This window comes from Molothrus aeneus, chromosome 4 (genome assembly GCF_037042795.1).
Source record: "Molothrus aeneus isolate 106 chromosome 4, BPBGC_Maene_1.0, whole genome shotgun sequence".
NCBI classification, from domain to species: Eukaryota; Metazoa; Chordata; class Aves; order Passeriformes; family Icteridae; genus Molothrus; species Molothrus aeneus.
Window position 1 is genome coordinate 210,843 of NC_089649.1, and position 24,158 is coordinate 235,000.

At 49.3% G+C, this 24,158-nt stretch overlaps 1 long non-coding RNA gene across 1 annotated transcript in view; it reads right to left on the reverse strand.

Annotated features, from left to right (window-relative positions):
• The window catches only part of LOC136556230 (uncharacterized), a 71,109-nt gene that overhangs the window by 33,952 nt on the left and 12,999 nt on the right, over positions 1–24,158 (reverse strand). Inside the window, exon 2 of the long non-coding RNA XR_010783594.1 lies at positions 19,965–20,069. This is a non-coding gene — a long non-coding RNA (uncharacterized lncRNA). The remainder of the gene's footprint in view (positions 1–19,964; positions 20,070–24,158) is intronic.

Consider the following 24,158-nt stretch of genomic DNA (forward strand, 5'->3'; position numbering starts at 1 on the left):
AGACCCTGGGAGTAGGGACACTGTGCCCTGCCAAAGGGATGCTCCATGGTCCTAGAGGGGGCTCTGCAGAGCCTCTCTTGATAAGGGTGCATGCTGTGGTGGTCAGGGAGAAGACAGGAACAAAGCAGGATGGATGGCAGGGTGCCACAAAAGCCATCCAGGGGACAGCCAGGCACCATCCTAACACAGCACAGAGAGGGGAGCTGGCCCCAGAGGGCTCTGCTCAGCCCACCCTGTGCTAGAGCTCCCTGCAGAACCTCCTCACTACACTGGGCCCTTCTCTGCAAGGCTGAACTCAAGGTCACCCTGTAACACCAGGGGTGAATAAACGTACAGTGTAAAAGTAAAACAACACAACATTTCACTGCAAAGGGCTCTCTGAGAAGAGCCAGTGCAGGTATCATTTGGAAAAGGGTCACTTCACAATACAGCCCTTCCAAATTGCAGCTCCAACTCAGAATTAATTATCCTCTCACTGTCTTGGGTTTTCTTTTCTTCTTTGCTTCACATTAACTGCAGCTGAAATTATTTTAAAGCAATGATCTTGAACGTCATGTCCTTCAGCTGGCCCTGAAAATCCATTTTCCATGGAAAGCCTCCTTTCTTCTCCAAGATTTCTGAGAGTGTGCAAAGCTCATCAAGGCTCTGGTTCTCTAGGGGTGTCAGATGCTTGGATAATACCCAGGTGTCTGCCTGCTGGACCAGCTCCAAGGTACTTTATTAGCATGAAGAGGCCTATTTGGAAGCAGTTTAACTCCTTCGGCTCTCAGGGCCTAGCGTGTGTCCTGCAGCAGCAGACAGACACCAGGATACTGCCTGTGCATGGCTACAAATGCAGACTCTGAGTCACCACCACTCGCTGCTACATCTTGAAGAGGAAACACCTGAGATGTCCTGTCATCACAACTGGAAAGATCACCTGGTTTTGTCCCACTCACGTGAAAGCAGAGAAGAATTGCAGGGACAACTGCAGACCACAGCTCTGCTGCACACCTGAGGCTCAGCCCTTCCCCAAACTGCTTTGAAAAATCCCAGTGGTCTCCTCTTGGGAGCCGTGCCCTCCCTCATGACAGTGGCAGCATGAGGGGACACTGTGGGGCTTGTTTTCCAGGCATAGCATGCAGCTTGGCATTCCCAGGCACAGACTGACAAAGGATCCCGAGATGCCCTTGTCCCCGGCACCAAGCAGGGCCTTTGCTGTGAGGGGCAGGGGGCACTTGTCCCTCATCCATCTGAGCACACACATACCACCGCAGCAAAGCAATGGAGCATGTGAAGGTCCTGTCAACACACACTTAAAATAAGAACTGTGAGCTGACACCCTTGGATTTCCAGGGACTGCAGGAAACTTCTGCTCCTGGCTCCAGCAACTTGCCCCAGGAGTGGCAGAACGTCTCAGCATGGTCCCACAGAAGACATCACACCCACTTGGAAAAACGCACCCTACTCCAGCTTGCTGCTGAGATCACATGATCTGCATCCCACCCTTTTACACAAGATATTTCCTTTAGTTTCCAGAGTGCAAAATTGGACTATGCAAAACAAAGACACAAAACACACAATTCCCAGCCTTAAAAAATCAGCTCCCACTTAAAAAGCAAAGCTCCTTTTAAACTGCACGCTGTGTTGCCTCAAAGCTTGCAGCAAACGGCTAAAATTCTGAGTGACCGAGATACATAAGGTTTGAACAAATACGGTCCCAAAGGCTCTGTTTAAAATTTTAAAAGCCCAAGGTTTAAGTTATTTGTGAGCTGTTTGAGGCCTTTTCTTGGATTAAAGAGGCAAAACCTTCCTTGAAGTTTTGGGTGTTTCCAAGTGGCAGCTGGCAGCAAGAAAAGAGTGGCACTCGGAGCCAACTGTGTTCTCCTTCCCTGTGCTGCCGACCAGGCCACAGGACACGAGACATGCACCTCCTCTTGGAGATGACTCCTCCCTGAATGTCACAACCACGTCTATGCAACCAAAGAAAACATGTAGTGTTGCCAAAGCATTACACAGCATAGGGAGGCTGTGAGAGAGTGAGGTTCTTGTAGCTGGGCTTCCAAACACACTGAGGAAACATGGATTTTGGGAAGAGCGAAAGGAAGTTCAAACCTTCTGTGTAATGGGGCTCCAGAGCCCACAGCAGCTGAGCGGGGAGGAGAGAAGAGAAGTTGTTAGCTCTCACCCCAGCTGGAGGGAAAAGCAGCATTGCTGGTCTGAGCCACAGAGAGCAATCAGGGGCCAAGGGAAAACTCTTACAGTGCTGCTGCAGCATTGTACCCAACACAGTCCCTTCCAATCTCCATGTCCTCCTGCTCTCAGAGATGTCCCAGTCCTCACACAGATGTCTCTGGGGATGTCAGCTGAGCCCAGGGATGTCCCCAGGCCTTAAGGAAGGGCCATCATGCTGGCTGGTGCAGCTCAAAACATCCGCAGCTTCATCTCCCTGCCAGGAAAGGACTGCACAAAGGGTTCCTTGACCAGGACCTGGACATTCCTCAGGTGAATTGCCCTGATGAAGCCAATGCTGAGTACACTGACACTGGGAGGTGTTTCTTGTGTCCTCAGAGAACATCTGGAAACCATGCTGGGACGGACATCCACTGCCACTACAACCAGGCCAGGCCCACCAAGGTGTCTGTGACCAGGCTCTTCCTCCCAAAGCTGCTAAAACTGCATTTCCCTCTTCTCTTCAGGAATGAAGCTATGCCTCTGACATATGCACCAGCTAGAGGAACTTCACCTGCAGGGAGGTGATGAGGACTATTCCAATTGTGGCACTGCTTGTATACAGGGTGGCTGGTGGCACCAGCTGCCAGCTTTCCCCTCCAACCCCACACAGCCCCATGGGATCAGTTTAAGTGACAAAACCTTCACGGGACCAATGAGACTCTCCTGTTACTTCTGTTTGTTTTCTGTTTCACAGTAGCTTCTCCCAGCAGCTGAAGTTGAAACAGGACTGGCTTCAAAGGTAAACATTTCTCACAGCTTTCTCATCAACTATATTAAATACAGTCATAACCTCCCCCCCAATATTTTCTGTATTTGCTGAAGGATGACGTCCTCCTTGCCTTCAGCGTGTGCCAGATTACTCATAAACCTGGACCATATGCCACTGCAATTTACTGATGGGCCCAAGCTGTTTTGGTAGATACAAAATCCGAGGGGATTAGGGAGGCTCGAGCCGTGCTGAAAACAGAGCAGCAGCAGTGGGGCAGCTGCTTGCTCTCTTTGCTCAGCCTCAATTTAGGTCAGTGGACAAGAGCTGCCCCATGCCAGGCTGGAGGGCCGGGTTGGCTGTGGGGGCACACACGGAGGGGACCCCAGCCATGGGTATCTGCCCCTGTGGTGGGGCTCACCCTCCATGGGGCAGGTGAGACCATGCTGCTTCCTCAGATCCGGAGCCTGGCTACCATGCCCCGTGAGGGGCCCTCAGCTCAGAGCCAAAGAGGGGGTGCCTTCCCCCCATCCCATGGTGACCTCTGCCTGGCAGTGCACCTCAAGGTGTGGCAGAGCATGGTGACAGCCACTGGTGGCTCCAGAAGAGCTCACTGCTGAGACCTACCTGGCTGGTGGCCTGTCCGGAGGGTGGCTGGGTGACTGGCAAGTTACCACAGCTGTGTTTCTGCATACCTGGCCCAGGGAAGGATGTGCTCAGGGAGAGAAAGGACAGCTCAGCTGGAAGTCCCACCTGAACCAGGGCCTTTCCTAGGTGGGGGCTATCAAGTGCAAAAGTGCTCAAAGCAAGCCTGTGGCTCCCAGGCCTGCACCCTGGCTGCTTTCTCAAGAGCCTGAACTCACACAGAACATGGAATGACATAACAGATCTGCTGACTTGAGCACTGCCCATTTAACACTCAGCAGGACACACAATGCAGCTGCAGCAAGCAGCTAATTATTCAACAGCTTCTTCACTGCTGCACTGGAACCATCCTTCCCCTCCACAGTATCTTACACAAGGACCTCCATCACCTTGAACAAAGCCGCTGTCTGTCACCAGGAAATTCCAAAGGTCTGCAGAGAGCACCAGGGAATGGAGACCAGAGTGGTTGAACACAAGCACCCCAAACTCCCCCATAGGGACAGGAAGCAATCCTGACTATGGCTGTTGTGCATGGAATCTCAAACTTAAGTAATGAGAACGTGCTTTCCAGAATATTCCTCCACTGGGTATAATTTGGGACTTCCCATCACTTAGAGGATGCTCACAATCCACATGGCCTGACTGGATTTCCAGCTGTTGGAGCTTCCCTCCGGACCACAATGTATCCCATTGCAAGGAGTTGCTCCTAGGGATTACACTACTTGGCATGATTAAGTAGATTAGAGTGCCCATTATGACTTTTACTTAAAAAGTTCATGATTTTACCTCTCATGTCTCATCTTGATAACTGAAATGCACCAAAAAACTGCAGACTTCTATCTGCTGGTCTCCAGGGGGTCAGCAGGGCCTGACTGCAAGAGCCTGGCTCAGGCCCTTGTGTCCAAGTCCCTGAGAAGGGTGGGGCCATGCTGCATCCCACTGGCTGCCAGACCTAGCCCCACACTGGCAGGGACATCCCTTTGTACCCACCCAGCACAGCCCAGGGCCCACGGGGATCTGTGCCTGTGAGCCCTGAGCACCTAGTGACAGCTGTCAAGAGACTGAGCACAAGTATCTACTAGAAGGGTATGGCTAGGGTTTTCTGTGTATTTTACAGATTTTTCTCCTCAAGTTTGTCACTGCTGTGTCCCAGAATGACCCCAGACCCCCCCACACCTTCTTTCAGAGTCAGGGCAGGTGGGATGGAACATGCTGCTCCCTGCTCCATGTGCCCAGATGTGCCGTGCAGATGGGTCTACGGGGAGGGACGGGGTCTGGCTGCTGATCACTGTTTACAACTCTTATTAAACCCATTCTCCTTTCCTAATTATTATAACAGTTCCTGAAAACACCACCCGTGGACTTTAAATGTTTGATGTGTGCTCTAATGAAAGCTGCGGAATTATCCCATGCTCGCTGCCACATGGCCCACACAGCAATGGAGATGCTAAATAATTTTTAAAAATTTATAGTTTACAAGATGTATGTCCCATCTGTGACGATGCAGCAGCTCCCAAATGCCCTGAATTTCACCGCATTAACAACACCTCTTAAAACCAACTGGCTGTGCTCCACAGGAAGGCTCAGTAAGAACCCAAGGGGTGCATCACAGTGTACACAGGTTGGAGACTGACCTTGCTGGGACTGAATGCCACCAAGCACACAAATTCCATGGCCAAACCAAGTGCTCTACACCTCCAAGTACCCACACTGCTGTTAAAAGCATTAATCCCATTACACCAGAGAGAAAGAAGCTCCTTTCAGCATTTCCACTAAAGCTCAGCCTAATCACGGGCATGACAACAAAAACCTGGTGAGTTCAAATGCAGTATCCCTGGAATGATCGATCCCTGGGGTGAGATCAGGAGTCACTTTTTCCTCCTCTCCCAAGAGATGTTCTCTGTCACAAGGCAAAATCACACAAACTGTGCCCAACTTAAAAACTGAGTTTGGGATGGGAGCCAGAGCAGATGGTTAGGAAAGCTAAACACCACTGATTTATTTCTTACCCTTTATGCAGCAATATTAGAGACAATGGCCCTGATCAGAACAAATGAGAACAAACACAGGAATGCAGACTCAATAGAGAATTAACAACCAGCACTACCAGATTCCATTATGCTGTGATTAATTCTGAATTTGTGGCAGGATTATCAGCAGCAAACCTCTAGCTTTATCTAATAGAAGCAGTGCCAAAGCATCCAGCCTTTTAGGGAGGGCTCTTCAGTCTGCAAGGTACTCCAGCAGGAAAATGGTGTGGAAGATGTCAGGCTCTATGCTGTAAATTCAGCTGAAAAATTAACTTCCTGTGCCTCACATCCACCCAAACCCCAAGAAAACACCAGAAAAGTCTGGACAGACATGAGAAGAAGTCTCTGAGTCAGGGAGGTATGAGGGATGTCACCTGCAAACATGAGGGACAAAGCAACAAGGCTGTCACCCTCCCTTGTCTGGTCTCTCTTACATGAGCACTGCCTTTAGCTCCCCATTTCCCACTAGGCATACTGTGAGGCTGGGGAACATCACCAGGTACTATCCAGCCTCACTCTTCCCTTGCCATGGCTTCCTGGGTGCTCCAAACTCTGTTGCACAACATACAAGGCTTTGGTCACATGATGCCTCAGTTTCCCCGTCTCCAGCACACCACAGCCTCTCCACACAGAGCTCCCCTCCCCTGGCTGGGACAAAAAGTGCGAGACACTTGTTATGGCCTTGTCACCGTTAGCATTCCCATAAACAGGCTATATGAATACTTCACCACTGCACCATGTCACCCCTGGCTGGCCTGTCTTGCAGAGGACACCTGGCCTGGGAACTGCCACCCCAGCCACAGGAAATGGCCTTGCTGACAAGGGTGTTCATGGCCGTTATTTGTGAGATGCAGCTGAGGTGGGATGCAATGAGTTCAGCCCTGCTTTGCTCCATTTCCCACAGCTAAGCACACAGTAACAGCTGAGTTTATACCTGGAGCTGCCATGCATGAATATCTCATTATAACTGCAAAGACCTTTTCTTTGTTTCGGGCCCCACACCAGCGCTGCGCTGTGTTAATCACCAGAGCTGGGCTCTGGTAATGACCAGCTCCGTAAACCAAATGCAGCAGGTTTGGGTCCTTCCATCCTTGGGCCTCCATGATGAAAAGCAGGGGGTTGCTGCCAGGCTGGGATTTTGGCTGGCACATAGTGGATTATAGCTGCAGTCAACAGCGAGGAATTCCTGCCTGTCACCAGTGGTGAGACCGCAGAGGTGATGTCACGGCCGGAGTTGTGCTCGGCACAAAGAATCCCAGTACACTACCACAGTCTGCCTTTCAAAGAACCGGTTTCTTATGGCACTTGATCATTCTCAGGAACAGGCATGAGAGAAATGCCAGTGTCACTGGTTTGATGGAATTTGCTTGGGATTTTTTTAGGACCTTGCTGAAAGTTGGGATTCAGCCTTGCTGAAAGGTGGGATCCCTCCCACCTCCAGGTAGGGAAGCTGCTCTTTTCCACCTCTGTGGAAAAGGGCTTCTGTGCACAGAGCTTATCTGCCTGTAACTCCTACAAGATCCCATCTCCTAGCTCCTCCAAAACATTCCTAAAGCAGAACCAAAAGAGAACGGAGCAGCTGGGAGGAGGTGGGGGACATTTAAGGGTACTTGCAAAGGCTAGGAACTGTTTTTCCTTCAGGAAAGCTGAAGGCTCAGTAAAAAAGGGACAAGAGTGAAGGCATATGAGAGAGAAATCCAAACACAAAGACAGGACCAGGTGATGCAGTGAAATACCAGCACACAAAACACACAGATGCTTATAAGGTAACACAAACCTCCAACCCAGATGTCTTTTACAAAACCAAATCCTTAAAAACCTTCAGCGTTGTTTCTCCTTTCATGAACATTCATAATTTGGAAAACTCTGGGCTGGAAATTGCTCCAGCTGTTCATGTTCCAGGGGCTGTGGCTGCAGTGAGTCAGTGCCACATGCAGGGACCTTGTGAAAACGCTCTGCAGAGCCCAGCAGTGGCTGCCAGCACAGCACTGAGAACACAGCAACTCTGCTTTTTGGGGCTGCTCAGATCCCCTCCTATGGGACCCAAACACCTTCCTCCTTTGCTCCTGGGTTTTGGTTCCAGCTTAAGAGGCCGTGGAGCAAGAGAAAAGCTGAAACAACTTTATTGCTCAGCCAAGCCAAGCAGGGATCTTGCCTGAAACTCCTCCAGTTTGCTGGACTTCTAGTTTGGCTCCGAGCAGTACTGAGCTGTAGGCACAAGCCTGGAGCCAGCTCTGGGATCACTCAGAGAGCCAGGCAGTGGCTGCACTCGGTATGGGGCTATGCAGCAGTTACTACACCCAGGGTCACCTCTAACTTGCACCCAGAAACTGGCCTCCACACCCACATTCTGGAGCTTTGTAATGCCTGAATGACTTACCATGGAACATGAGCACCTGCTTCAGCAATCTGTGGTCAGGAAAGCTTAGGAGACAGATCTGGCAGTGCTTTTGGCAAGGAAGTGGTGCTTCAGAAGTTCAGGGGTTTGACTCTTCAAAGGGATCAATTAGCACAGCTCTTCAAAGTATACATGGAATGACAGGAAGGAATGGGATGTCTCCCCTACAGCCTTTGGCAAAACCCAGATCTAACTCATGCCTATGTGAAAGCTGCTGCTCTTAAAACTGGTGCTAACAAAACTGGTGGCAAGATGCTGAGAAATGGCAATGGGAAATGTGCTCTGAAGTGTTTTGAACTGGAAGTCAAGAATACCTTTAGAAAGGGAGTTCCCAGCTCACAGATCTAAAAAGAGCTCCCCTTTCCCAAGACACAATAGTGGCAGCAGGACTGGGGATCTGCTCTGTGAGAAGGGACAATGGCAGTGGTACAGCCCACATCTCAAAAGCTTCTGTCATGGGTGTGGGGGGCTCCTAGCAAGGGGTTCATGCTCTATTGCTCCCCACTCCCATCTCCTTCTGTTCCAGGGACAGTGGGATGGATGGGATGTGCTGGGAGAGGGGATAGTGACATGTGTCTGGCTTTGGCAGTCACTCCATGTGTTGTCTGGCCCTGGTAAGACAGAAAAGCTCAGACTCTCTCCTTTCCAAGGGGCTGTGGAAGGAGATCTGCTGCGGGAAAGCCAACAACGTGGACATGGATTGAAGGAGAGCTCTGATTCCACAAGGAAAATCCCACCAAATTTGGAAAGAAACAGAAGTTACATTTGAGTGACCCACAGGGGAATCCCACATCTGGAAGGCTTCTGTGGGCACTCCAAGTCACCCACTGACTTTACACCAGACAGCAAACAGAAGCAGCAAAAGCAGTGCCTTTCTCTCATGGGTTACAAACTGTACAAGCTCGGGGTATTCATCAATGAGCAATAAAGCCCTGCCTCCCACTAGTAGGTACAGAACGTGGTTCCTATCTTAAACCCGATCCCATTCACTGGGATTCCCCATGCTGGGAAGTGCTGACCAGTCACCTCTCTCTCTCCACAGGCACTGATGGCATTTTTGGTTTGTCACCCTCCTGACGTAGACACAGGAGAGATTCTTTCTGCACAGAGCAGGAATAACACAGGGGAGTAAAACATGAACACCCTGGGAACTCTTTTTACAGCCAATGCAGTATCTTTCTTAGAGTGGGGAACTTGCACATCTTTTCTCCAGTTTCTCTTTCATAAATATTTAATCTAACTCATTTCCTTCCCTAAGTAGACTTGGATATCAAAATAAATGAAACAAATGCAGCTCTGCTGTGGGCTTTGGTAGAATCCCCAACAACTGTACCAAATGCTGGGAAATTGCCATTCCTCTTAAAAATCCCCTTCTTAATTCCTGCTTACATGATTAGGTCCTGAAGCACAGATACATTCAATCACCACCTTGGAGTACCTCATAAATCTCTGCTCAGTACAAGAGCAATAACAACATGAAGAACCTAAAGTACTTTAGGCAGAATATTCCCATTTGCTGTGCTTTGAGCACAGAGTGTGCTGGCCCACCCCAGGGTGCAGGAACAGCCCTAAAAAGCTGGGCTCTGATAAGCACCTGCCAACTATGCTGGACAGGGCATCCAGATACCTGCACCATCCCTTTTATGGGACTCTCACCTCTGGGCTCCTCACCCACCACAGCTCCCCCCCACTTCCCTATCTCCCCTAGCTGTGCCTGAGATGCCCTAAAACTACTTTGGAAATGGAGCTAAACTGCTGCAAGTGTCTGTATGGGTGAATGGAAATCCATTTCACTTCATGTCAAATACAGCTCAAATCCCCACAGGATCAGACCAAGTTAGGTGAGTAACGATAACATGTGGTTACGGTAAGTGCCCCTGAGAGTTTCTCCACTAGAGTGGTGGGATACAATAACGCCAGTTTATACCAGGGCTGCCTTGTCTGAATCACACCTTTCTGCCACTGATACTCGTATCTGATCTAGTGCAGGGTGCCCCTACGTGCAGCAGCTCACTCAGCCAGAGACTGTGAGGCAAAGCCACCAGTGCTGGTAAGAGAAGGGTGGCTTTAAAGGAAGGACAGAAGCAGAAAACCTCCCTGTGCTGATAGGGGCACAGCGCGGTCAGCAGCCAGCCCTGCAGGTAACCAAGGGTGAGTGGTTTGGGGGGGCTGTGGGGAGGGCAGCACTGGGATGGAAGGTTTGGACAGCAACTGACAGGGAAAGATGCTTGGCGGCCCACAAAGAATTGTTTGATCTGACCAAGGGCCTCTCCTGAAATGGTTGGCAGGTGTTAAGCAAAGCAGAAGAAATGTGGATGAAAATACACTGCATATTGGTTTGGCTCTGAGTGCCATTTGCAGTTTGGGCACAGGAAAGGACCTTACATGTTTACTTCCTGGGAATGCAGATGTAGAGCCTTGCTTTAAGAAAACACAGAATGCTGGCCTTAAATTCTCATTCACATCCAACTTCCAGACGAGATACAAACATTTAACACAGATAAATGAAGTCAGCACTGATTCATTAAGACCAGCAGAAACCCAAGCCATGCCACAAACAGTTCTCAACTGAAATTTAAAACCTTCTATAAGCAATTTGTCTGTGGCCAGCAGGCTGAGGGAGAGGTCTCCCCCAGTACTTCACTCATTCAAAATAGCAGCATCTCCTAGGGCAGTCATGCCTGAGTGTGGCTGTTTCGAGATGCCTTTAGCCTTGTGCCTTGGCCCAGAATTTGTGTGTGCTTCCCAAGAGGAGTGTGCCCGTGCTGATCTGGCCATGGAATCGAGGGCACCAGCAGGCTACAGTGACAAGCACGGTGGCCACAGTGCACTGGTCTGGCTCCCCACATATGACAGCCGAGCTGGGCTGTGCCCATCACCCCTGCCTGCCCTCCCCATGGCCCAGTCACCTCTGGGGTGTGAGGAGCAGCCGCCAGAGCCATGCAGAAAATCAGAAGGTTCCCGAGGGACACTTCACACCCCTCTGAGTGTAAACGCTGCCAATCCAGGCGCAGGAGCCACACGCCATGACACCACCCTCACGCAGGCTCCCATGGCTCCAGAGAGCCCAGCCAGCCCAGACCCCTCCCGCAGCCTGCAAACCTGACAATCCTGCAGCGGCTGTGACCTTGCCGCTGTCCTCTGCCCACAGCCCCCTCGGGAGGAGGCACGAGGAGTGGGGACGCCAGCCAGGACTGGGCTGCAAGACACGGAGCTGGACACGCTCAGGGAGCAGGCGCCGTGCATGCATGGCTGGTGACCTGTGGGACTCAGGCTGGCAGCTCCTCCAGGGCCCAGCACTTGGCAGGCTCTGCTCCCAGCCCCTTCTGTGCAGCCACAGGCAGGTGCCAAAATGCTGCCCAGCCTGCATGTGCTTCAGAAGGTGAGGGGAAGGTGGAACCAGGCTGCACCAGAGCCTGTGGGCTACCAGGACTTACTCCCAATACCTCCATCTGCTGTCACCTCACCCCATGGAAGGAACTCGCTTATCACTAGCATCAAGTTCATAACCTCTTTCCTACCATTTCACACTGTTTTGTTTTTTTTTTTTTAACAGAAGGTGGTAGTGAAGAACCAGAAAGGTTTCAGCAGCCTCCTGAGCACGAGGCCAAGACAAAAGGCAAGAAGGCACCCTAGCCAGAACTGCACGCTCTAATAAATCATCAAAACCAGGGAACTTTGCCATTGGACACAGAGAGACTGGGGTAAAACATGGCAAACACCTGAAATCAAGGCACAAAAATGGCAAATCCTGAATTTGGAGCAAAGAATTAGTATATGCAAGACTGAATAAATGCAGCAAGACATGGACAAGGCGGAGGGCTGGGACACACACAGAAAGTTTCCAAACGAGATTTACTAAACCTCCCAAGTGCCTCCATTCACCAGCACAAGTGTCTCCTCTGTGCCCCAAAGCACAGCCAGTTGCCTTGTGTACCCTATACTGTCTTTTGCTTTTAGTTGTACTTTTCCTAGGCTTTGGCACCATCAATTGCTGCTCCATTTGACGGCCTTGCCCAACAATAGCCTGGACAAGAATGTGCTAATTGCGCAGTGTGTGTGGGTGTTTAAAAACACAAAATAAAACAAACAATGGTTCGCTGCTGAACCAGCACTGCATCCAGCAGCCTTTCCCCCAGCCAGCACAAACCCACTTTGACACGATGGCAATGCCCAGCCAGGCACACTCCAGCCACCCAAGTACCAGCAGACATGCTGTTCTCCAGGGCGGACTGGAAGGCCCTTACAGACCCATCTCCTCGCTAAGGGGGTGCCTCAGGAGCACCTGGGGGGAATGTGGCACACTTGTCACCTGCTGCCAGTTTAAGCAACATCCTTCATGACAAAGAATAGTTGCCATTGCAAACGTCCATCACCCAAGCTCCATTCACCTCCCTGCACACCGCGCGAGGGTTGCTGGCAAAGGGAAATGAGCCAGGCTCCCTAAAACAAGGTGGCTGGCTCAGGGAGGGTTATTGCCAATGTTATTGCCATCCACGTATAAATATGTACATGGACCATCATTTTCTTGTAACAAATGGTGAAAGCCACTGCAGTGACAGTGAGGCAGCACGGGAGCAAGGTGACTTTATCACCTACCCATGACTATGTTTCCCAAGCAGCCTCCTCACCAATCCGGAGCCCTCCATGATCATTAGTTCCTGCACATGGCAGCAATGAAATTGTCCCTTAAAGTAAATCATTCACGGATTTTTATAATCCGAAATAAAATTTTCTAATATTTTTTTCCTAAGTTTTCCAGGTTTAAGGTTTTAATCTTTTATTATTTATTGTGCAGCAGTTGTGAAGGGCATGATGAGCAGCCCAGCGTAAATAGTCATCGGTGGAGGGTCGGTGCCTGACACTGCTGCATTGAATAAATTAATTTCTTTTCTTTTTCTTATTACTCCACATTCTCTCTGAGGGGGTTTGAATACAGCCAGAAAAATGAAAGAGTAAAACAAAACAAACTAAATCTGCACTTTGGCTTCTGGGTGTTTTCCTGCCTGGTGGCTAAGGCTGCTGATAAATATTCCCTGGAAATGGTACTAAAGGAGGAAATGGCATATAGATATATTTTCCTTTCTTCCTTCACACTCAGAGCATCAAATTCAAAAGACGACAATTTTCTGCTGCTTGAGATGCAGAGTGTTCCTCTATTTCTGCACTCTCCAGGATTTATCACTCTTTTAAACTACTGCAAACACAATTTAACCTTTGCTACCTTTACCTCTGGTCATTTCCTTTGGCCCACCAGAGCCTGAATTAATGCTAATCACAGCAAAACACTGGACATTCTCCTAACTGTAGGCTTAAAAAATAATCCTCTTTCCACAGAAACAGACATAAAATATCTCATTAGACCAATAGCACTACCAGGCATATTCCAGCCTAGAGTATAAAAAAATTTATGCTACGTATAATTTCTTTCTACCTAAATTCTCTGACTCCTGGAACTCTGAAGTTGAACATCCTGGTGTGCCTGCAGGACTCACTTCTCTGTGGCACAATAATGGTGTTAATAGAGGGCTCTCCAAACTGCACACCACCGGTGACACAATAATGCCATGTCTTGTTGTCACTCTGAGGCTTCCACTTGTTTTCTCTTGGAAACAACTTCCCCTTTAATTTCCCTCTGCATTCAAACCATACAATAACACCAGGAACCATCCCCCTGTACAAGAATCCTACAGTATTTCAATTAAAATCTCTCATCTTTAGGCCATTTTTTTCCTGGACACCCCTCCAGTTCCACTCACAGCCGATGTGCAAAACCCAATTAGTTATTAATTGAGGCACGTTAAAATTCATTAACTCTGCTTGTGAAGCTGAAGCTATAATTAACTGTCTGCCCAGGCTTTTGTTCTTTCATCTCCAGGTAGAAGGTCCCACAGTTAATAGGATAAGGCAGCATCCCACCTCCTCTCTGTGGCAGACAGCCCAGCTCTGGTGCAGTGGGAGCATCCCACTCTAACACTGTCCATGCAGCTGCTGCCTATCCTGTGCCTCAGGTCAACCAGGGCACATTTGGAAAGAGTGGGAGCATTAAAAATCTTGTGGAAATATTTTGCAAAAGGCCATTTCCCACAGGCTCGCCACCCTGCTGCAGGACAGCCCCAGCTGTCTGAGAGCTGCTAAAAACACAGCTCAGAGCAAATCCTGTGGAGCTTTCACACGTGGAGCAGCACCAAGCCAGCCTCTACTGTAAAACAAGCACGGGAACTCACTCCCATGTCAGGTCCCTGTGGCAGCCTCAGCTCCAGCAGCCGCACACACTGCTGCACCTCCACTGGTTTGTGAGGAACACAGCCAAATCTAACAAAAAACACAGCCAAATCTAACCATCTAGCTCTTCCCAACTGGAGCTGCTTTGGGGGGGTATTTCACAGACAGATCAGTGGAAGCAACTTCCCGCTTCTGGTATGAACTGTCCTTGGCAGAATGGGAATAATTTGCACTTACCCTGGAACATGGTGGAATCTGTGCCTGTAAGCACCACCACTAAAGTGAATAGGAGGAAATGGTGTAAACCAGGAAAGAGGAAAGAGGGATGTCTTGTCCTGGATGTTCTTCTACCCCACGAAGGCAAGGCCATCAGAGGCCATGGCAGGTCAGAACAGAGGTGACGGAGCCAGGAATGTTTCCACTTCTTTTGCCCCACACACACATTCCCTGTTCCTGCAATGTGCCAGCCTACACATTGGAGCTGGCACCAAGGAAGCTGGCTGGTGCCAGGAAACAAGTCTGGTGCAGATTATTTCCCAGCTGGAACAGCGAGGGAGCCACAGAGACTCTGGGAGTTGCAATATGGTTCCTCACTCCACTCTCACTGCCCCACGAGTGCACTGGTACAGCCCCTCAACCAGCATCCACACAGCCTCTCCTCAGGCTCCAGCCAGGCTCTGAGGGCAGTATGAGGATCTGGAAAAAGTGCATGAGTTCCAGGTGCCAACTGGGAGACATTTGGGGAAGTAGCCTCTTCTGTTCCCACAGCCAGAGGCAGTAGTAGCAAAGGAAAATGAAACTGGAGATCAGAGAACAGACAGAGCAGTCCAATTTCTGAAGTGCCCTGTGTGGGCACTACAATTTGTCAGACAATTCCACCTCACAGAGCACACAGACACAGAGTGTCTATCCCCAGAGACAGCCTTCAGAGGGGCTCCCTGCATCCAAACTCTGACGGCCCAGCAGTCCCAGAGCTCTGTTCGTACCCACTCAATGCATCCATCTGGCAGAGCCCCTGAGGGTTCCCGACTCATCCTGCCAAGTGACTCGCAGCAGCACCAATCAATTCATGTCCCTGTGTGAGAACTCAGGGAAGCAAATGTGAAAGCCAGGAAAAAAATGGCAGTGACCTACCCAATTTCTCACATGGCTCCATATCCATCACACCCATCCCATCCTCATAAGCTGCACAAGGAGCTCTAATGCCAGTATTGATGATGCTGTCAAGCCTTCACAAAAGGTGCCTGACAGCCCCGTGTAAGGCAGAGATACGGGGAGCTCAGGCCATCAATAGCTGCAGAAGTCTCACACAGAAACCTCTACTCAGTGCAAGCACAGACTGGCAACAGCTTCTTCCTCCCTTTCCCTAATCTTTTGAGGATAAATGCCCACAAGAGTCAACCACCTCGCACTCTGCTACAAACATTATTTTCACAAGAGAAATCAAAACCAATAAAGACCTGTTGCTGTCCAGAAGTACCTGGGGCTGGGACCTTGCCACTCTCCCTTGAGCAGCAGCTGAACAGGACGTAAAGGGTGGTGACAATCGACCTGCACGTCCACCTTTCAGGCTGGGAATGCTGCTGTGCAGTTTCACCTGCTATCACTGGGCCTCCTTGTCTGGGTCTGTGAGCTACCAGGCCCCCACCCAGCAGCCTGGCTCTGCCCAAAATCCAGGTGGCTTCAATCCTTCCTCAAAATATTAATGGCCATATTTTAAAACCAACATTTGTTTTGCCAGGAGCGATGAATAATGCGAACAGCACCTACCTCAAATCGTGACTATTTTACTTAGATCAGAGGCAGAGAGCCACCCTCTGATCCCATGCCAAAACTGAAGGAAAATAAATGCCTTTGGAGCTCATGAGAGGGAACAGGTACAAAAGCACAGGGAATGAATGGCTGTGTTTATCAACAAAACACAGAGCCAACACAGCCCCAGGTATCCAAACTGCAGCAGCCAAAGAGCCCTGTATCTCCTGTGCCCTCTGAGCCTGTGGCTCCAGAGTTTGGAATGCCTGTTTCTAGGAGAAAAAAGTTTCCTGGTTTGCGTCTTTCCAAAAGCAGTGACCCAAAGCCTCTATCATCAGTAACAATAATTAAAAGATGCCATAAGAGGGAGTCTATGGTTGGTTGCCACTACAAGGAACAGTCTCATTAGTTTAGTACAGATTTTTAACTTCTTTGTCAGGACATGGCTTTGTGAGGACATGGCTGTTGAAGGCCATTTAGGACTCACGGGATACTCTATGCTTCAAGCTCCCTCAGGACTGTCAGGAAGAAGGGAGGCAAGGAAGAGCTAGTGGCTGCTGTGTAGTTGTGCCCATGCTGCCAGAGAAGGTATCAGTCTGTCAGTCCTTCAGACAAGAAAAAACATCCTTTCTCTGACCTTTCTCACCAACATACACTCAGTACAGCTTTTCTTAGCTGGACATAGCAAAGACCCAACAGCCCTAGGCTAACTGATAACTCAGGATGGGCACTGGGGAGAAGTTCCCATGTCAGACAGCACCCACAAAGCAGAACTAATCAGTAATCACAGACCCAGCACACAGGAAGTACCCAGCAGCCTCTCCAATGGAGCAAAGACAGGGAGATAGGAACACAGCTCTAACAGCCAGTTTGGGAATGCTCCCAGAGCAAATTCCTAACATCACACACAATTGGGAAGACAGATTTGTAATTTAAGTCTACTTTAAAGTAAACAGAAAAGCCCTGTCATTAATCACAGCTTTTATTATACATGTTATGCAGCTACTGTATCTACCTGATTTCCCTGACTGCCCTTTCCTGGCAGTCCTAGAGCTCCCAAGGACGTCTCTGCAGAGGAGCACACGGAGTCAGGAGGAAAAAGCCCTTGGGAAGTACCATGGGAAGGAAACTTCCCAAAGATGGGGCTATGGGCTTCCCACCCTCCTCACAAGGACCATCAGCTGAGACGAGCAACCACATAATGTTTCCCAGCATAGAACAGTCAGAGCATGCAGCGGGGGCTTAGAATGACAAGCAAGGCCAAGGCCTGCAAACACAAGATGTGGGCTGCCAGGTAGAGGCTTTCTGGACCACCTCCAGCCTTCTGAAAAAAGCAGCTTTAGAAATCAACGTAATAGTATTTTTGCCTCAGAAAAATACTTGCATCCAAGCACACTTTTATATCACATTGTTCTTACTTACCATAACATTTCTGGGATGCTTTGAGGTGTGTACCCCAAAGAAGGCAGCTGTGCTTGTTATTTCACATCTAGGAATTGTCTCTGCTCTCCTTTACCAGCAGAAGCCTTGTGCTATGTTAGATTTTCCCCTAATTGCAGTCAGAAGAACAGGTTCAGGTCTCTGAACAGAAAACATCCAGAGTGAGGTAGCAGGGTTAAATCCACTCTGCACAGCAAAAGCAAATTACTCTAGGCTGATAAAGTGTGAGGCTTTACTTGCTAGGAATCCACTAAAGCCTGTAGAGATTTATTCCTGCACTGCATTTCAAGAACACAGCCGGCCTGGGTCCCCCCAGCCCAACCTCATGGCATACGGGTCCAGATTAGGTTTCTCAGCTAAATGTATATAAAGGGTTTTTTACTTACTGCTAACACTGCATGTGCAAATAACTGTAAGGAATCTTTAATTAAGGCAACCTCTGGTGCATGGATTCCTATGTCACCAAAATAAGACCTGGAGGGCCACCAGTCTTACAAACAAGTGCAGATCCCCAATGTTTTAACAGCCAAGCAACAGAGGAAAGAGTCCTGTGTTCTACATTACTGCCTGTGATGTTCTTTTTCAGCTTTTTATTGTACAGCTCCTCGCGTGCCCAAAGATTTTGCTCACCTTCAGAATTGCCCCAGCCACAATCTAACCACACCTCCTGTGCCCACACTTGCCATCAGGCACAGCACCAGGCACCCACAGGCTGTGCTGGCATAAGCCAAGGCAGAGCTCAGGGGTAGCAGCCCCTCCTTGCCCACCTGACCCAACAGATACGTGAAGCCTGACATTGCCAGGGGATCCGGCAGCGACCAGTGCTGCCAATTGGACACCTGTAGTTCCAGGACCAGGGAAAAAAATTCATGTTTTATGACTAGGATCGAAAGCAAATTTTATTGGGAGCTTTTATGTTGGTAGCTTTGAGTAGTTTTTATAGAGAGGAGTTCTGAAAACTGCCATAAAATTTTGCCTTGGGGGTTATGATTACATTTGTATCTCTCCCAAACTTAGATAAATAAAGACGACAGTTTTTACTGTAGAAGCTTAAAAGGTTAGAGTGGTATTTGGTCTGTGATGAACCTTTTATAGAGATGATGTTGTAAGAATTTATTCTTAAATATCAATAAAAAAATACAACTTAACACTTCTTGATAAAGCTATGGTGATTAGAAGAGCTGTCAAAGAGGTGGCAGCACTGCTGGTGGCTTCCTTCCTGCTCAAATCATGCTTTAGTACATTTTTGGTTGCTGGAAACTATTAACTAATTTACATTCTGTCAGAGGAAAAGTGCACTTTCTAAGGATGATGCTTTGTCGTGTCCCAGTATTTGAGATCAGATTCACCTCACAGCTGACTTTGGGGTTAAGCTGATACACCTTCCCTTTAGGAGGGACCTTGTTCAGTTCTGTCTCTTTAAACTCTTTGCAAAAGGTAAATGAGACATGACCCCTGATTTAGGCAGCCCAGCAGGTGCCACAGCCCTGTCCTGAGCTCAGCACATTCAGCTCCAACAGCCTGTGCTCAGGCTGTGCCCCTGCCCCACCCTGGGGGTACCTCCAGCCTTACCTGCACAATTCCCCTGTGTGATTCAGCACCTCACTAACAGCAGGCTTTTCCCAAGAGGCATTTCCCAAGGTCTCCTCTCCCAGACACCGCACCCACACAGACTGTTAGAAGGACTGTCACGAGCCTACAGGGTGTGGGGTGCAAACCCCTCATGTCACAAAGAAGTCCCAGTTCCAGGAACACTGTGCACTGGTTGAAACAGGCACTGCAGCTGCTCTCAGAGGAGTGAGGCACACACAACATTAACACGCTGATTTTCAAACACACAACAGCTTGTGTTAAAGTGAACACTTGAACAGTGGGAACAAGGACTGTTGAACTTGCTCTCCCCTCCATCAAGCATAGCCATAATTGGGATTTCAACATTCAACAAAAAGTAGTGATAATCTTATTTGTTTCAGACAGGATGACTAATTAGTGAGGAGAACTCCCTCAAAGCCTTCAGCAGAGCAGCTCTTGGCTGAGCGCAGCATGGGCACAGGCACCTCCCCACCCAGCCTGGCACCCCCCCAATGTGCTCCACAAGGCAGATTAAACCCTGCTCAAAGCCTCTATCAAATCAGGTGGTCTTGAACACACATCTGAATGAAATCTTTGCCCACAAATATGTTAACTGAAACAAACTGGACACCATCAGTAAAAAATCACACACATTGCGACAAGTGCTCACAGTGAACTGGTGCTCTGCAGAACTGGCAATAGACACAAAGTAAAATTGAAATCACAGCATCCAAAAGGAGACAACAAAGGCACGCGCGCAGAAAAAAAGCTGCTTTACTTCTTTTTAAATCCCCTCCCTCCTACCTTAATTTCTTCAGTCCAACACTGCTCAAACAGGATCGCTGTTCTGCTCCAGCCATCAGAAGAAAGGTGGATGTCCCTGAATGCACTTGGAATCGCAGTGTTTGCATGTGTTTGTGTGCTTCAGTGGTAACTGTCTTTCAATGTGTTCAATGTGTAAAAAAGACTGAACATCTCCTACCTTAGCCTTCACCTCCTGCTGTGCCTCATGGTTGTCACCTGGCAGGTCCACTGTGGCTGTGTTGGGTCACCAGAGATCCAGAGGAGACAGCTGGGCCACAAGGCACTGCAATGCCAGCAAAAGAATGGTGCAGAGTTAGCCAAGTCACAGGAAAATGCTCAAACGAGCATTTCACGAGGAAAAATCTTTCATTTAACAGGTGCCTGAGCCCCCAAAGACACAAGCTAAACATGCGCTGAAGCACCTTGGTCAAACAATCAAGATTCCCCAATTCAGTTGTATCCACAGAGAACAAGTACCCTAGAAATGCACAGCCCCCTGCAAAGTCAGTCACTTCCCAGCAACTGGAGGCTGACCAGCCCCACACAGAGTGAAGGGTGAAAACCAAATGTTTGCACCTCAAAGCTAGGGAATTAATGAAAAACGTTTGCACCCATTATTACCAGGGGACTTAAAGATACATGTTTTTATGAGGAACCCCACATGTCTTCAGTGTTTCTGGGGGAAGTAAAGAAGCTTAAAGCATTAAGTGATTTCTTTCTTATGAATTACCTCTTTACGTCTTGTCTTGCTACAGCTATTAATACTTCATTGTGTCCATGTAAGGCTTAAAAATGCCACTGACAATGACATAGTTTCATCCCAAGCCAAAATATAAGAAATCCAGTAATTTAAGGGAGGTCTTGGTGCTGCTTTAAAGCAGAGCTGGTTGGTAGGACTAGAGCCTGTCCCCAGCTGAGGACTGCTCACTTCTGCAGGCTGTGTAGTTGCTCAAAGTGCTGCCTGGCCCTTGACACCCTCCCCCAGACTCCCATCTTCCTGCAGGCTGATCATCAGCTATTCCAGTAACTCCTGCAGGCACTCCAGGAGCCTATTTCACATCCCCTGCCTGGCTCCGAGGATGGCAGCAGGTGGATATTGCCCACGGGTGAACAGGGTTTCAGAGGCAGCGGAACGTTGCCAGCAGCTGGAGGCTGAAGGCAACAAGCCCGATCAAAGGAGCTGCTGTTACCTGAGGCCATCCCAGAGCTGCACCTCCGGAGAGACACTGTGTGTTTGCCGCGCTCACAGCATTCCTCGGGATGCTGGGGACTGTGTGTGTGGGGCTTGGGGGGCTGCCCCAGCACCTGGGCCCCCAGCTCTTGGGGGTGGAAACTGGGAGCCAAGGCAGCACAGGAGGGAGGGACACAGTCTTCACCATCCCAGTGCACAGGGGAAGGGGAGGCACTACCATCATCCTGCTGGGGACGTGCCCAGAAAGAGAGAACTGAGAAATGTCAAACAGAATGAGCCAGCTGAAACAGGAAGCCTCCAGAACACCTTCACCCAGTTTTGTATTCTTTTTCTTAAATAAAAATGCTCTGCTGGCCCAAGGCTCCACAGTATGTGTTGCATTGGTGGGCAGCACCCTAATCTCAGCCCTCAGATGGGATGAGCAGAGACTCCACATGAGACAAGGCTACAGTCCCAGCATCAGTCATGTGCAACCCCGTTCCAGAGCCCCAGTTCAGGGATGTGCAGGCTCAGGACACCAACAGAGGCATTTGGACACCACATGCCTTGTTTATCACAATTCTGGCAGAAGTGCTCCTGCTCCACGTGGGTAGGAGACTGAGGAATGTCTTGGAGGAGGTGGGGGGGTTCAGGGAGTCCCCAAGCCCCTGCGCTCCTTACCACTATCTCTGTCTCATTGCAGTTATTTTCCTGCTCATGGTCACACACACAATGCATAAGCAGGGGTTACCAGAGGGCCTCCTTGCCCCACAGGCCATGCGCATAGGATGAGGATAGCTTCAGGGAGGAATTTTTGCCAGCATCTATCTTTTTGCTGTTGTTACAGGTTGGCATCTCCACAGAGCAGTGAGAGGGAGCCAAGTTTATTACTAACCAAGTTTATAATTTACAACCTGCGCAACTGAAGGCTGAAAACACAGCAATTTTGCAGGGTAATTCTGGGAAGTAACCATCCTGCAGCACCAATTATTAAAACCACTTGCACACAATAAAGCTATAAAGATTAAAAATATAGCACACTTGTCATTAACTATGGATGAAGTAATGTAATATGTATTATAGAGCAGCGCAGGGCCAGCCGTGCACTATGGCACAGCTCTGCTGAGGAGCCCAAACCCCAGTCCCAGACCAGCACGCGTTTTGTCAGAGCCCAGGAACAAGTTTGTCATGCAAAATAAACACAGATGTTCCAGCAGTGACTGCAGCTCCCAGGCAGGGCCAGGCAAAGCAAGGGCGTTGGGAAGCAGGGCTCTGGGTGCTGTGCTGCTGCTCCGCACACACCACGGCATCTGCTGCACTGTGTGTCACGCAGAGGGCGCATCCTGCTCTGGGGCCTCATCTGCTCTGCTCTTCACTCTATTTGTCCCTGGATATTCTGTCCTGAAACACACCCACATTGGTTCAGCATACTCTTGGGCCTGGCATGCCTCGGTGACAGGCGCTCCATGCGTGCCTCAATGTTTCCAAAAGGCCTCGATTTATCAGCATCTCAGGCACCACTCTGCTGTGTCACTGCAATTGTTTCCTTAACCCCCTCACTCTGTTCCCCACAGAAACAAATAATTTTCTCTCCTTTCACACACAGGAACATGCCTCAGTTCTTCTAAGTAAAGCATGCAGGTTGCAGTACACACACACACACACACACACACACACACACACAGAGTTGCACAAGCACATGCACACACACTATGGCACCTCTCAACTTTACACCTTGTTTTACTATTTTCCTAGAGAAAAATATAGTTAGTATTTCCTGGTAGAGAAAATATTTATGTTGGCTAGATTGAAGATCAGCTGAAGCCATAGGGGGAAAAAAGAAAAAAGGGCTGATTTCTGCTAGAGGACGAACAAGGTGATTCCCCTACACAGACCCACATAGGGGAAATAAAACACCAACCACAGAGGTGACTACCCTAAACCAAGCAACAGCTGGAATTTCCAGCATATTCAGTTGTGAACTTGACTGTAAATTTGCATGAAATCAGCCACAGATGAGGGAAGGAGAAACACAGGTCATGAGTAATGTCAAAATCATAACAGGGTGTGTGACATGCAGGACACTTGTGAAGATTTATTCAAAATATGTTGGAAGGTTAAATTTATGAAGTAAATTACTGACAGTGCATTCTTCTCCCAGCCCTACTCCAAGCCATGAGCCTGAGACACTGGATAATGCATTTCCAGTACCTCTGAGCTGGGCACAGATAATCCATTCCCAGAATCCCAGTTCATTTGGCACTGCAGACCTTGCTGGGTGTCATTAAGTGTCGTGCGTGTCCCTGGGCACCGCAGGAGAGGACATTTATTGGTGTGAGGCAGAGGCAGGGCACAGTTCAAATCTGCCCCAACTTCACACAACCTGTGTGCACCTGGCACTGCAGCCCACGAGGGGTGGGAGGAAGGGTGCACAGCAGGGGAAAACACTCATGGCAAGTGTGAAAGCAGCACCAACACAGGAAGGAGGCACCAGCATGGCTGGGGCTTTTGTCACACTGATCTAAGATGGTCTTTGTGATGTTCTGGCCTTTGTGGCGAGGAGAATCCCACATGGGACTGGGCTTGGCAGAGCTGTGACACACAGGTGCCTGAGTTAAGTACAGACTTGGGGCTGCCTGTGGCCTCTCCTCTCACTTCACTAAGGCCCTGCCATCCAATCCCTACTGTTCCCAAATAGCTGTAACTTCCAACCAAAACCATGTCCTGGCTATGCTCTGCATGTGCCAGCACAGGTACTAGGCTCCACCAGGCTGGATTCTCAGCTGAGAATTCTCAGTTAATCAGTTCAACTCTGTCAAGCAGTTTTACAGCAGCTGCCAATATGGTTTCTTGGTTTTGTTATAATCCTACAGATGTGTGCCCTGGACTGGCTCCTGCTGGTCCCTGTAGCTCTGCAGTGGCCCCTGAAAAGAGAAAAGGCCAGAACCAGGTCCCTGGGCACGTCTGTAGTGAGCACCTGTCTGACCCATGTGAGGCCACACCGGAGGATCTCACCTTGCCTGCTCCTGGGGAAAGCCAGCCAGAGTCCAAGCACTGATCCTGATTCCAGAAGGCACAAGATTGCTTCCATTTTCTCCTCACAGAGAAATCTGCAACCAGCAGCTTGATTTTGAGCCAGAGCCATACATATGGATGAAATGGGGTCACCTCTCATTCCCAGGAATTCAACAGTCATGCCCA